Source organism: Rhagoletis pomonella, unplaced genomic scaffold, assembly GCF_013731165.1.
Source record: "Rhagoletis pomonella isolate Grant_MI unplaced genomic scaffold, Rhpom_1.0 Rhpom_scaffold_00004, whole genome shotgun sequence".
In the NCBI taxonomy this organism is placed as follows: Eukaryota; Metazoa; Arthropoda; class Insecta; order Diptera; family Tephritidae; genus Rhagoletis; species Rhagoletis pomonella.
Window position 1 is genome coordinate 69,943,014 of NW_023458558.1, and position 14,740 is coordinate 69,957,753.

Below are 14,740 nucleotides of genomic sequence, written 5' to 3' on the forward strand. Positions count from 1 at the left end.
ATCTTTGTTTGGCTTGGCTATCGGGACTATAATCGCAGTTTTAAAATTTTGGGGAATAATGCTAGTGCTAAGAATACCATTATAAAGCTGAAGTATACGTTTCTTGACAACCATTGGGCTAAATCGCAACATTTGATAGTTGATTTTGTCTAGTCCAGGGGTTGTACCTTTCACGGTTTTAAGCGCTGTTTCTAGTTCGTTCAAGTTAATGTCGTTTTCAAGTTGCAGGGCCAGATTATCTGGGCGGTGAGCGGGCTGCATATGTGGGATGTTATTTGTAAAGTTATTATGTTGAGAGGAAGATATGTGTCTAGCAAATTCTGTTGAGATCGCAAACGGATCGGTAAAGACTACGTTGTTCACTGTTACAGCCTGGGTGGTTTTCGGCGTGTATGTCCCTGTAAGGGTCTTTATTCCCTTCCAGATGCTACTAACTGAAGAGTTAGGGTTTAGTTTCTTTGTGAATTCTTCGAAACACTTTCTCTTTGCTAGTTTCTTTTGTTTGTTAAAAGCGGCGTTGCATTTTTTGTAAGCGACTAAGTTAGCATAGGAGGGCGTTTTTTGATATTTTCTCCAGGCTAACACTTTATTGTTACGCAACACATTGGTCTCTGCTGTCCACCATGGAACTTTTCTTGGCGTAGCGCGAATGGAGGTGAGAGCGATGGAAGAATTTGCTGCTGCTCGAAAGTTTTTTTGGATATTGGCAGCTACTTTGTTTAAGTTATGTGTTTCAAAGGGATGGAAGTAACTAGAAAGCAGAATGTTTTGGAATTTATTCCAGTCAGCTTTGGATGTGTTGTATTTGACGGTGTTATTGCGGTATAAAGTATTTGGGATTGATAGTGAAATAGTGCATATAATGGGGAAGTGATCGCTGTTGTGCAGGTCTTCTAGTGTAAACCATGTTGCGAGGGGAAGTAACTGGGCTGAACAAATGGTAAGGTCTATGTGCGTGAACGTTTTGTGGGTTGAAAAGTGAGTTGGGCTATTGTTGTTTAGTATTGAGAGATTTGAATTCAGTATGAAATCTTCAACTTTTGTACCTCTATGGTTGGCAGTTGGTGAACCCCATAGCGGGCTCCAACTGTTGAAGTCACCACAGAGGATTACGGGGGTATTAACGCTGGATATAAGTTGAAATAAGTCCGAGTGTGTAAAGGTTTTATCTGGAGGTATGTATAAGGAGAAAATTGTGATTGGAAATTTAACGTTTATTTCTACTGCAACCACTGACAAATTGGATGTTATGCTTTTGATTTTGTGTGGAATGTTTTTGTGGATTAACAATCCGCAACCCTGTTTGCAGTAATTAAAGTTAGAGAAATTGTGAAAGTAGGCTGAGTAATGTTTTGGTTTGTGTGGCGAGGAGTTAAATTTTAAATGGGTTTCTTGAAGGCAGACAATATGCGGGTTCCGATCTTTAATGAGGGTTTCCAGTTCTATGTAGTTATTTAGATAACCTTTCATATTCCATTGAAGAATATTAAGTATCATAACTAATTGTTTATATTAAGTAATTTACTACTTGGGTTATTTTGCAATGAAATAACCTATAGTACGGGTTCTTGTTGATCGTTGTCAAAGTTGTTAGTGTAAAGCTCTGCAGTCGCCGAGAGAGTCGAGGCTGTATCAACACAGTCCGTTTGCTGGAGGCTGAGAGGAGGAGAGTGATCTGCAATGTAACTATTGTGGGTCGAAAGAGACAAAGGGATTCGGCGGGAGTACGTATCGGCGATCTTGTGCTGTGTGCTGGCTAAAGAGTTTGTATTGGTTTCGCTGGAAAGAGAACTGTGGACTGAAAGAGATTTTGGGATTTGAGTGTGGTCGGTGGTGGGTTGCGGGGGGGATGGTAGATGGTGGCTGTGTGTTGTTTGAATTGAGATCGGTTACGTGAGTTTCAGAGGGTATACTATTATGTGAAGCGATGTAGGAAGAGAGAATTGTAGGTAAATCGATAGTGCTGAGGTTGTTGCTGTTGCTGAGTATGGAGTCGGAAGAGATTTTAGAGCTGCTGGTGTGAAACACAGTATTTGGGCTAAGTGTATTAGGTTGAAGGGAGGGTGGTGGTGCTGCAATTGTGACTGAGGAGTATGTTTGCTTGTGGTTTATGCTTGCCGGGTTTTGGATCTTGTACAAGCGTCTAGCTTCTTTGAAGTCGCACTTGTTTTGTGTTTTTATTTTTAATATTTGTTTTTGTTGCAAGTATTGAGGACAGTCTTTGTCAGAAGCCGAGTGGGAACCAAAACAGTTCGCGCACATCAGGCGTTGGCATTTTTCTGGGTTATGTGGGGGAAGATTACACGTCTCACATGTGGGATTGTTGTTGCATCTTTTTAAAGTATGACCGAGCAGTTGACAATTACGGCATCGCATTGGAGTAGGAAAATATTCTTCTACTTTCAAAGAATACCAAGCAACGTCAATGACAGATGGCACTTTGTATAGGTTAAACGTTAAGACAATTCTGCCTGTTGGACTTTTTATACCGTTGCGATCTTTAGTAAATTTATAGACGGCAACAACACCCTGAGACTTAAGTCCATCAAGAATCTCTTGTTCACTTGTGTTTGCGAGATTAATGTCATAAATTGTTCCTTTACAACAGTTAAGAGCTCCGTGAAAATCAATGGAAACCGGACAAAGACCACCAAAATTCTTACATTTTATAAACTTTTCAGCTATTTTAGTAGATTTGGTAAGAACCAGAAGGCTCCCGTCACGAAGTATATTTACTGAAGTATATTCAGTGCTAATGCTGTCAAGTGCTTTTTTTTTAGCAAAAACGCTGTATTTAGAGAGTGGATTAGATACGTCAGTCGATTTGACAACAATAAATTTAGGGTCGTTTTGGTTGTTGTTTTTCGATGGTACAGGCAAAGTAGGAAATGCTTCTTTTGTAGAGTTGGTAGGTTTTTTGCGTTTAGATTTGGGGGATTTCAGCATGCTGTCAGCCAGTATGCCAAACCGATTCCCCGAGGGGAACGGTGGGGACACTTCCATATGATTGGTTCACTTCACAGTACACCAACAAGAAATTATTCACAGAAAAATAACTTACTTGAGAAGAAAATGGAAGAAATGAAAAGCACGTGAAATAAACACTATACGAAAATGATAATTAAGCGAGAAAGAGATTACGGACACAACTGCTCGGTTCGAGTGTTAGTCGGAGACTCGATACTGAATTCCTTTTCTTTTTAGTCTTCTTGCATGTCTCGGGCTAAGAAGATCTCTCGCTAGTAGATTTGGATGGTTCATTAACCGTGCTGAGTAACTGGTGCTTAGCCCTCTTATGTTATGTCCTCATGCACCGTATTTACATTAAGATCTTTGTGGATATTCGTATTTTTTATGTACCACAGTGCTCCAAATATGGGGCGTAAAATACAGTCTTTGAAGTCTGTTCAAAATGGAACTGCATGCTATGCCCAAAGCACGATTCCATAAGCCCAACAAGGTTTAATCATCATATTAATAAGCAACATCTTGTTGAAAATTTGTCGTTTTTGGTCTATATTTATTTTGTTTGCTTTTTTCAACAAATATAGGCTAAAAAATGCTAAATTTTCAAATTTTTTAGAAAAAAAATTGGCCACTGTACTGAGATTTTTTTTTTGAATCCTGGAAGCCTGTTTTCTCGAGAATACGAATTGATGTAGTAAATCTGAGTATGAGGCATTGTCCGCATGGCCAGCAGCTATCAAACCTGATATATATATACGTTTTTTTTTTGTATTTCAAAGTGTAACTGGTGATAAAGTTGCTTTTGGACATTTTTTCGTTTTCAAGATAATTGCAAAAAACCAAGGCATTCATTCGCACGGGAAAAACCAGAAGTGGTTTTCTTGGCCAACAATTCAAACGCCGATTTCAGCGAAACCTGAGGAAATATTTCAATGAGACTAGTTGTAGAATATTGTGCATTGATGCCTCTTAGCTTTGATTTTACCCAAAAGTGATGTACATATGTATATTTTTTTATAAATTTTAATGTAGCAAACGAATTTTTAACGCAAATAAAACCTGAATTTTATGTGGAATATACTTCATGTTTTGTCTTCAGCGTTAATTAAGGGTAAAGTTTTTATTGATCTATGACTTATTATGATCCAACTACCTACGTAGGCCGAATGTGGACCAAATCGCACCATAAATATCGTATCACAATGGACCCCAAATTGGACCTAGGTATCGTAACCTATCGATGGTTAAACAAAAGATATTTTAACTCAGCCTAATGTTTAAAACCCGCTGGTTTCGCTTAATGCCTTAATTTTCTGATGAACAATTTAGTTCTTTTTCAAATGCAAATATATTAATATTTATTCCTTACTGCAAGTTTAACGTCGCACAGTGGGAGAATATGCACTTAAATTGGTATAAAATCAAGTGGGGGCACAATTCTTATCGGTATGACACACGCCAGCTACTTTTTTGATTTAAGAATTTTTATGTTAATTATATATACTAACAAAAAAGTAAATATAATAAAACAGAGAAACGTTCCTAAAAACTATCAAAATAGTGTCCATTCATGCTTGTTTTCTTTTGTAAAATTAAAAGTGAATAAAATTTATGCAAATAAAAATAAAATTATTAAAATTCAAAATGGTGGATCGAATATGTTAACCAAAAATTGAAAATCGACGAGATGTGCCTGAAACACGTTACTCGGGGGTTTTTGAAGTCGCTGAAAATGACTCAAATATTAGATTTAGAAAAGTAAACATGGCGGATCAAATATGGCGAACAAAAATTAAAAAATGTTTGCAAAATTTATAAAACAAAGGCTTTATCGGGTATCGAAGGCGCTGTAGATGAATCCGTCAACCGATTCGCAAAATTAAAAATGAATACTTTTGATTTCCCTACACTTAATATAAAAATAGCATTCTAAAATACAGTACAGAGGATTGGTTTAAATTTTGGTGCTCTGTCAGTATATTTTTCTGCACACTTATTTGTACCTTATTTTTACAAGATGTATACATATGTATAAGTGAACAGTACAGAAATGGATATAAGAACGAAACAAATTTTCACAATATTAAAGTTTGTGAAAATATATGTACTTCAATGTTTTTGATTTCTGAGAATGTGTCTTAATTACAATTTAAATTACTTTTATTTTTTATTTTCAAAGCATTATTCATAAGAGTGTACGAAATAATAGATGTGTTTAGTGAGATGCTCTAGGTTATACTAAGTTATGATATCTCACAAAATTGTATTTCATTAAGAATTTTCTTGTTCTAACTTACCTACTTTTTGTTTCATGGGCCTTTAACTAGAGCAACTAAGAGAAGGATTTTCTGCACCAGTTTTTTGTTGGAGTAATTTAGAGCAAGCAATCAAATTTTTAGAAATTCTCTAGAATGTCATAGCAGAATGCGCTCTCGATAATCTAGCAACGAGAATTTCATTCATCACCTCCTTATATTCATAAACTAAGTAGATATTTGGGCTTAAAAAACACTTACATATAACCGAACTAATGACTTTCCAAATTATGCCAAAAAGTTAATGAAAGCAGCTTAGGAAACTTACTACTGTTAGTTTAGAGTTTAAAAAAAATTTAACAAAAAGTTTTCTTATATTTTTTTCCGTGATTAACCTGAATTTCTTATCTTATCCAAACTTTTGAAACTAATAATTTCACATGATCTAGATGTTTTTTTTCTCCAATCACGAAATACATCTACTCTAGAAATCTAATGTTTGATTGGTATTCAAACTTTATTTTTATACGCATATATTTTCTTCACTTTTATATTTACAAAATAAATAAAGCATGAATGAACACTATTTTGTTAGTTTTTAGGGACATTTCCCCGTTATGTTATTTTTACACTTTTTGTTAGTATGTATAATTAACATAAAAATTCTCCAATCGGAAAAGTCGCAGGCGGGTGTTCTACCGAATTCAATCACCATTATTTTATAATAAAACCCTCTAAAATCTGATAAGAATTATGCCAACACTTGAATTTATACCAATTTAAGTGGATATTCTCCCATTGTGCGTCGTCTCATAAATAACTGTCATGTTCCCAAATCTTAAACGTTCACCACTCACTTTACTTACTTATGCCCGTATGGGAAAAATATGCATTTGTATGTCCTTGATGCTTCTCTGCGTCTTATTTTTTTCATTCAAGTAGTTTCTCTTTAGCACTTGAGACAATGCAAATGACGTATTGCGGCGCGACGCTTTCCTCTGTTAGTCGTTGTGCGTTTGCAAAATGTTTTTAATTGCAAAATAAGCCGACTTAGAACACTCAACGCAGCATAAAACCAACAGGCACAACAATATGTAGCACATAAAACGCTGCAATCAGAACTTCTTTCAAAGGTAAACTTGGATAGGTTGAATAATATTCACTTGACATTTACATACAATGACGACGGCGAGAAGCATTGCGGTAGACAAAGAAATTGCACATACGACATGTAAAGAATGCACTTACGCACGTCCGAGCAAATATCAAAGTTGGTACGAGCTTGTATGTACATATGTACGTGGTATGTAAGTCAAGCATGGAATAAGTGCGTACACTTGAGCACAACTACACATGCGCGTACAAACATGCGTGTGCATTCAATCCATTTCGAATGCATACTCTTATCAATGCTGCAGCAGACGCGTAAAAGTGGCCAACACGGCGTATACACAACAATTTTCCTCGCAATTTCTGGGAAGTAACGTAAATATGTATGTATGTATGCAGATAAAAATGGAGTAAGAGATGTCTGCGTGCGTGGAATCTCATTCATTTGCCGCCATATGTGTATATATTTTGCTTTGCTCTTTCATTCATTCAGTCGTTCTTCCCCTCTTCATTTACACTGCCGTTCATTCACTCATTAATGTGACGTTTGTTGCATTTGAATTCCCTCCTTTCAATGCCCTTCTGCATGGTAATTCAGGGTTAGATCAGTCACAGGGTAGACATGGTATCTGAGGATGGTAATGGAGAATGCGTGAGCGTGCGTGCACCGAGTAAATGCAGCTGATAAGACACGTCCTTGTGGATAAGCATTAGAAGCAAAATTAAATGTGGTTGGCCACAAGCCAATTATGAATGAATTATTGCTCAGGCTTAGATGATTCTGAGACAGTTCATATAACAACAGTTCCTAGATAGTTCAAAAAGGGTCAGAGCAAATGTGGTTAGTTTTGCGCTGGTTCTAATAAGTACAGTATAGACAGGGATGCCGTTTGGATCTAAATAGATCCAATTGGATACATTTTTAGACGAATTTTTGCGGGATACTTATTTTTTCCGGTCAGTATAAATGTGGATACTCTTTTAAATAGGCCAAAATTTTATATTTCCTACAAAGTTTTTTTCGTTCAAAAATCGATTTTCATTAAAGATGGTAGAAAGAATTACGTTTTCTAAACGTATAAAGAATCGCTACTTAAGCGTGAAATTAAAGCATTTTATATTTTGTGAACGAAGCAATGAACATATGAAGAGATCTCACCAAAATAGGTATAAGCGCAATTGCTTTAATTAGCTTAAAGGGATGCTTTACGCAAGATCTTAATATACATATCGTCGTTTAAAGTACAAAACCGCGTATCAAGATAATGCAAAACAGCGTATGTGACGTTGCATAAATTATTTTCTAGAGAGTAAAAACACTTATATTTCAAAATGGTTCTCTTTTTTTATAAAGCAATCGCATTTCTAGCTAGTATATTTCAGGACGAATGGATAAGGATTGAGCCAAGAGCTTGTGTGAGCAAATCCAATTTTCGGCAGCAAAAAAAAAATTTAAAATTAAAAAAAAATTGCATCGGTAACTTAAAGTTGTGATACACAATGGCTAGAGGCGTCGCACTATAGGCAAAACACGAGTTTTTTTCAAAATCGTAGATCTTCGCTTAGAAAAGAGATAATGTAATGAAGATAAATGATCATATAATATAGGGAAACTATAGAGAAGTTACAACAACAATAACTTAACTCTCAAAATACCGTTCAAAATGTCACTTTTTTTAATTTTGGATTTTGGCTCCCATTACACTAGAAAACACTATATTTAATACACCATTAGCACTGTATCTGAAAGATTTCTCTTTATTTTATCTTAAGACTCGATTCTTGGGACATTGGATGCTGTACCCGAGTAGCCAGATAGGAAAAGGAAAAGCTACCTTTAAACTCTAATAACTCGTAAACTATCAGCTTTCACAAAAAATGTATATAACAGAAATGGTTATACTGGTCGATATCTTTACGAAAGTGCAGCATTTAACCCATTAGTGCAGAGTCTGTCATATATGAAACGCTTTGTAACCCTTTCAAGGCAGAGGCAAAATGGTTTTCAATATGTTTTCAACGTACTTTTTATTTATTTTTAGTTTTTATTTATTTTTATTTTTAATATTTTTATTTTTTTATTTCATTTTTTTTATTTATTTTATTTTTATTATTATTTTACTATGGAAAAATTTTCTACGATTAATATCTACGTCAACATGAGAAAAAGCAAGTTCAAAAGCATATTGAGAACCTTTTTCCTCTGCCTTGAAAGGGTTAGAAAGCGTTTCATATATGATAGACTCTGCATTAAAGGGTTAAATGCTGCATTCCATTATCTCTTTTCTAAGCGAAGATCTACGATTTTGAAAAAAAAACTCGTGTTTTGCGTATAGTGCGTCGCCTGTGGGCATTCTTTCTTTCATGTATGTATGTCCCATTTCTACCGTTATATATTTTTTGTCTACTCGGTTATTCCATGGGGAATTCATGCTTTATTTAAATTTAAAAAATTAAATTACTACACCATTTTAATTAATTAGTGTGCAGTCCGGTTTTGGTTTGTAGAAGTTTCGTTAGTATACACTTCAGTTTTTACACATTGAATATATCTGCATATTTATATATTTACGCGTATCTATTTACATTTATTTATGTACAAGTCTACAAAATCTTATTACTTATAAAGCGATTTTTTATCTTCGTTGCTTAACACACATTTTTTCAATTACTTCTTGTGTTGTAATCGGCACATCATTATGTACCGCTAACATCGTTAAACCATTCAGCCGCTCCTTAGTTGTATAAAAAGAAGGGACAAATAAGATAGCATATTCAACAATTGAGTAGTCCACTTGCAAAGTGCGCTATGTAAATTTTTTTTTAGATTTTTAGTTTTTGGTGGGTTTCATGTCCACTAACAGCAGAGTGAAACATTTTTCTATATTCTGAAAAAAATAGCATGAAATGTTAACTACTCTTGCAAAAGTCGCTATAATACTTATTTATACACTTTCAAATGTCACCTCTTCGTATGAACTTAGAAAACTGCAAGAAAACGTAGTAGTTTCGGTGCCTAGTGGAAGAGGTCGCAAAAAAGAAGCAAACCAATCTTCCTAGAGGAGAGAACGCGAAAAGCTAAAAAAAGCTAGCTATGTTAAAGTTACTGTTTCAAAACTTGCAATTTTAGATATAAAATTTGGTATTAGGCTCTCAATTATTCAAATTTTCAGGTAATAAAAAAAGATACAGTTCGGATGTTACGTGTTGTCGTAGACGTTTTTTTTTTTTAATTTATGGTTTACTTTTATAAAATCACATAACGCTGTTTGCAAGTGGACTACTCATATATTCATTAAAAGATAATTTGCCATCCGTCTGAAATAAAAAAATTTTTAATCAGAAGGATAAAATAGTATTGTGTTATTAATTCAAAAGTAAATAATTGTAGTTCAATGACGAAGGGGGGCCCATATCCCCCCTGGCTACGCCACTGGCATGCGGTGTAATAAAATTAATCATTGCGTGTTTACTTTTACATAACGAATTTGTCGGAAGAGCAAAATTACACATAAAATGTTTAAAATAAAGTAATGTTTATTATTAGTAGGAAATGTACTTGTAGTTTGAAAATTTTTGCAATTTTAAACATTCTATATATGTGTATTTATGTGTATATCTTAAAGATCTCAAGTTCAAAATTAAATACTGAGCAACCTATACGTTAAAGTGGTCCAAAAATGTATGTAAAAAATAAGGTCGGATTTTTGAACTCAAAAAATATTTAGGGAGTGCTCAAAGCGCACAAAGTTTTCCATGTATTTTATATGGAGAAAAAACAATTTTTCGTAGAAATGGTATAACACTCTTGAAAATCAATATTTTTCGACCGGAAAACTGTGGTTCTCTTCAGGAGACTTCCAGTATTAATATCCAATTGTTTATTTAACCATTTTTTATGATAGAAGATTTTTTATTGGTCGCCCCATTGCATTTTCTAAGGGCTTCGGAGGACCTATAAAATATAGTTACCATGAAAAAATTGTTAAAAATAAGTAAAGTGTTCCGATCGAAAAATATTGATTTTCAAGAATTCTACACTATTTCTACGAAAGATGTTTTTTCTCTATTTATATAAAACTAGAGGGCCAGTTACTGTCGAAATTCGACAGTTTTTCTAGTTTTGGAAGCTTTGGAGAGGATTTCTAAGTTAACACGCAGCAAAACTTATACGGTACAAATTAACTAACCGAAAAATCTTCTGCTAAAACGTAACTAAATTTTTTTTCTTATCTGAGAAGGTCTTTGGAGGACTTCGGCAGGACTTGGAATTGACCCGATACATTCAAGTTTATCGATAAATTTCAATGATTTGATACATATCGATAGTTCGATGAATTTCAAGAACGCTAAAATTCGATAACTCAACAAAATTTGTTATATCGACCAATTTCGATAACTGTGAAATTTGATGGCTCGATAATTTTAGATAACTCAAAAATTTAAAAACTTTGGATACCTTTATAAATTTTTACTTTTGACATCTCCACATTTTTCGAAAACTATCTAACCATTTTGATAACTCGTTACACTCTGTTAAGACGATTAAATGCGATAAGCAGTGATAAATCGATAAGCTTATATAACCTTGAAATTTCGATAAATCGATATGTTTTGAAAATTCCATAAACTTCGATTCGATAAATCAACCAATTTCAGTAGATCAATAATTATCGATAACTCTGTAAGTTGAAAGAACTCCATACATTACCACACCTCGATATATTTCGTTAAGTCTATAAATAATGATAATACAATAAATATCGATAACTTGATACATTTCTTTAACTTGACAAATTTCATTAATCCCACATGTTTTTATAGCTCGATAACTATCCGTAAATTTGGACAACAAGGTTTCTGTGTCTATAAATTTCGACAACTAAGTAAACATTGATCAGTTTGAATAATTCGATACGTTGCGATAACTAACTTCGCTGATTCGATAAATTTCAGTAAGCTTTATGGCTAATTTTATTTCGATTCCTATCGGAAAATTTCAGCTCTGTTAACCTAGTTCTTATGTATTTTTCATTGTCTCCATTTTCGCCTTTATCTCAATTTTCGTCTTTATCTTCACTTTTGCCTTTTTTTTTGTCTTCATCTTTATCACTTGTTTCTTCATCTTCATATTTATCTTTATTTCAAAGCTTATTTTAAAATACGAAGTAAAACAAAATGCGAAACGCTTGAATTGAACAGGTTGCAAAAGCAACCATTAACAAATATGGAAATTTTTAAACGACGATTTTCAACCAATTTCGAAACTATAAAAACTCTCCTCATCTACAGAAAATTACTTTCCAACGGTGTTTCTGGTTTTGAAATCGGTAACTTTACCTTGGTCTTCATGTTTTTATCTTTCACATCTTTGCTTATATCCTTTTCTTTTTCTATTCACGTAGATGAGATGAGGTGCGATGACGTGATAAGATGTGACGTGATTTTATGTGATGTGATAGGATGTCATGTCATGTGTTGTCATATCCTCTGATGTCATGTCATATGATGTCACACCATATGATGTCATATCATGTGATGTCAAGTCATGAGATGTCATACCATATAATGTAATGTCATATCATATAATGTCATGTCACGTGATATCGTGTGATGTGATATCATATTATGTGATACAATAGCATCTGATGTCTCTTCATATCATATGATAAAATGTGATGTGATGTGATGTAATGTGATCACATTCCATGTTCCGATTAGTGTATCGATAACCCTGTTGATAACTGTGTTGATAAAAATACCGATAACAATATCCATACACATATTGAAAAATACAACGATTGTAAAATCGATTAATTCTGCGATAAATATAACAATCATCAGTATCGATTATTGTACATATCGTTAACAATATAAATGACTAAATCGATAACAAAATCAATTATTTAATCGATTATTATACCGATAACAATATCCATTATTGTATCGATAACAATATCGATTATTATATTGATTATTATATCGATTACAATAGCGGTTATTTAATTAATACCAGTATCGATAACAACATCGATTATTTTGTCGATAGCAATATCGATTATTATATCGATAATAATATCGAGTTTTATATCGATAACAATATCGATCTTCATCCTCATCCTCTTCTTTCATATTTATCTTTATTTTTGAATATTCCTCTTCACCTTTACCTTAAAGTGTTTAAGTTTACTTTGATCTTCGTTTTTGCCTGTACCTCTAGGCATCTTTGTTTTTGTTTTTATTCTCAAACCGCTAAACCGCGAGAACCATTTCCAAGTGCATTATTCACCTTTAATTTGACAATTTACTCCCAGCCGACCAACTGCCGCTAAAGAAGTTTCACTTCATAAATTCAAGAAATGTTCAGTTACCCTAATTCTAATGTATCTGTCATTGTCTCCATTTTCGTCTTTATCTTCACTTTTGCCTTCTTTTTTTTTGATTTCATCGTTATCATTTATTTCTTCATCTTCATATTTATGTTTATTTCAAAGCTTAATTTCAAATGTGTAGTGAAACAACAGGCGAAACATGTCAAATTGAACATGTTGCAGCAACATCTACACACAATTTGAAAATGTTTAAACGACGGTTTTGGCCGTAATTTTCAACCATAAAAACTCTGCTCATCTACGGAAAAATGCCTTTCCAACGGTGTTTTTGGGTTTGAAATCGGTTCGATAGAATCGCCAAACGAACGGAGACAAAATTTATGTTAGCGTATTAATATATAGATACATGGAAAACTTTGAGCGCTTTGAGCACTCCCTAAATATTTTTTGATTTCAAAATGAAAAAATTGGGGTATATTTTTTCCGATATAGATCAATCCTAGGGTGTGCCGGCATTAAAACTCAGACTTTATTTTTTGGACCACTCTACTATACTTATATTTATAGAGATTCTTGTTGAAAAATAGATACTTTTCAGTAGTAGTTTTACATGCTCTTTTTAGAGTGTACTTGCTATTTATTATATTTACTTTGCAAAATACTTATGCACAAAAAATGTACTTTATAAATTGAAATTACAAATATTTGATTTTATTCACATGTATTCCAAGTCTTAGGATGGGTTAAATTATGTATTTTTATGAAATTGTTTGGTTTTCTTACAAATTATGAGATGTATGTATATGTAAAAAAATAAAATTGGATACATTTGGATACAATTTTGGCTTGGTCAGGGATACATTTTCTGGAGACGGCGCGGCAACACAGAGTATAGAGCCTTTTCTTTAAATAATGTAATTAAATAAGACGCATACAATTGCTTCATTTTATTTGTTTTGCACTAATTTACTTTTTGAGGCAAACTGTGCGTTAAAATTAGGAACATAAAGTGTCAGTGTTCCTATAATGAGTATTTCTGTGTTACTTGTAATTAAAAATCTAAACTAAGTCGTGTGAAAAAAATTAGAAAAACCGTAATATATTGAATGCTTATTTGCGATAACTCAGCACTAAATTGTATTAAATGTATTGAAATGTAATACATAAGTAGACTCTCCGGCATCTAATGAGAATATAATATATATTCTATACTATAGAATTTTGGATATTCACAATGGTTTTCATGTAAATATTTTCCGTAAATTTTTTATTTAAGGATGGCTCATAAGTATTACAACATAAACATACCGATTCACGTTCCTAACTGTGTTGGAAATTTGGTAGAATTCTAGAAACTGTTATAAAAATTTCCATATCTTAAATCGGAGTTATAGTATAATTAATCGCGCAGATTTTTCATAACTCTTTTTACGCACGCTCTTGAAGGAATTTTCCTATTTAAATATTTTGGTTTAAGATGCAAGGTTATACTTTACTAAATTAAATTGATGGGCTACAGAACTGAATACTCGAAATATTTATAAAAAAAAACTCTGATTCAAGAGTTTGAAATTTGAAGACAGTTTTTACAGTTCTGTCAAGTTTGCAGCACAGTTAGGAATTTGAATTAAATAGTCCGGTCAATTTAGACAGTCGAGGTTACGAAATTTTCCGACCAGCTTAAAATTTGTAGGATTGTTCAAAACACCATATAAAAAGTCCCCATCGATCCCATACCTGGAAAAAAGTGACTCTAGGTCAAAGGTCACAAAAACGGGGTTTTTCGCGATTTTCAGCAAATCGGTAAGTTTATCATAAAATTAGTTCAGACAAAAATTGTAGATCAGATAATTATCTTTAATAAATGTCTAAATACTTTTTTTCCTAAGAGTCACCGTTTCCGAGATATAACGATTCAAAAAGTTGGAAGAGTTGTAATCGGCATAATACAAATGCGCAATAACTACAATTCTCGAATTAAAAAAAAAATAGAATCGATATATATATATATATATATTTTGGGAAGCAACAACTACAACAATTATTAAAAGTCAAAGTTCAAATTAAGCATTTTTT